We start from the raw sequence: 700 nt of genomic DNA on the forward strand, positions 1-700 counted from the left end.
CCAGGAAGATGTCATTCTCCTAAAACCAAATAAAGAAATTACATTATTTAAATACATTAGTATCTCAGTACTATAGCAGAGCAGAACTACAAATAACATACTGAACAAAATGAAACCAACCCCGTTCTATCTGCTAAAAACTACTTTTTGCCAAATTAAAGATTAGTTTGATAACATAAAACTTGCATTTACTATTCAGAAAAGCACATGCATCTTTCACAGGACATGGAGGCAACTCACACTACACTGTAATATTTTCCAATTTTTGCAAAGTATATCCACAAAGGCAATTTTATGGCCAACTTATGGTTGAATGTATTACTGTAATTTACACAAAATATGTGAGTTTCACTGATCTCTGAAATAATAAGAATGAGAAGCAAGTAGTTCAGAGAGTTAAGATCAAACTTAACAGAAAGTTAAACAAGCCACAAGAAGAAAATGTGGTGTTAGATCCTGAAGCCTTCAACTCAGTGTTAAAATGAACATGATTACATCTAGAGATAGCAGTAGTTATCATAAAATTTTCAGAAGAAAATCCAAGTAATTGAGAACTGAGGGTGAGTAGGTGGGGTTGGCTTCCTACACATGCAAGAATGATGAAGAACAATAACATCAGAGTAGAATGTTATTGTATTATATGCAATCATCTGAAGATACAGTATCCCTTTTATATGGCTTTTCAGAATTTACAAAATTT

The sequence above is a fragment of the Geospiza fortis genome, unplaced genomic scaffold, assembly GCF_000277835.1.
Source record: "Geospiza fortis unplaced genomic scaffold, GeoFor_1.0 scaffold147, whole genome shotgun sequence".
Lineage (NCBI taxonomy): Eukaryota > Metazoa > Chordata > Aves > Passeriformes > Thraupidae > Geospiza > Geospiza fortis.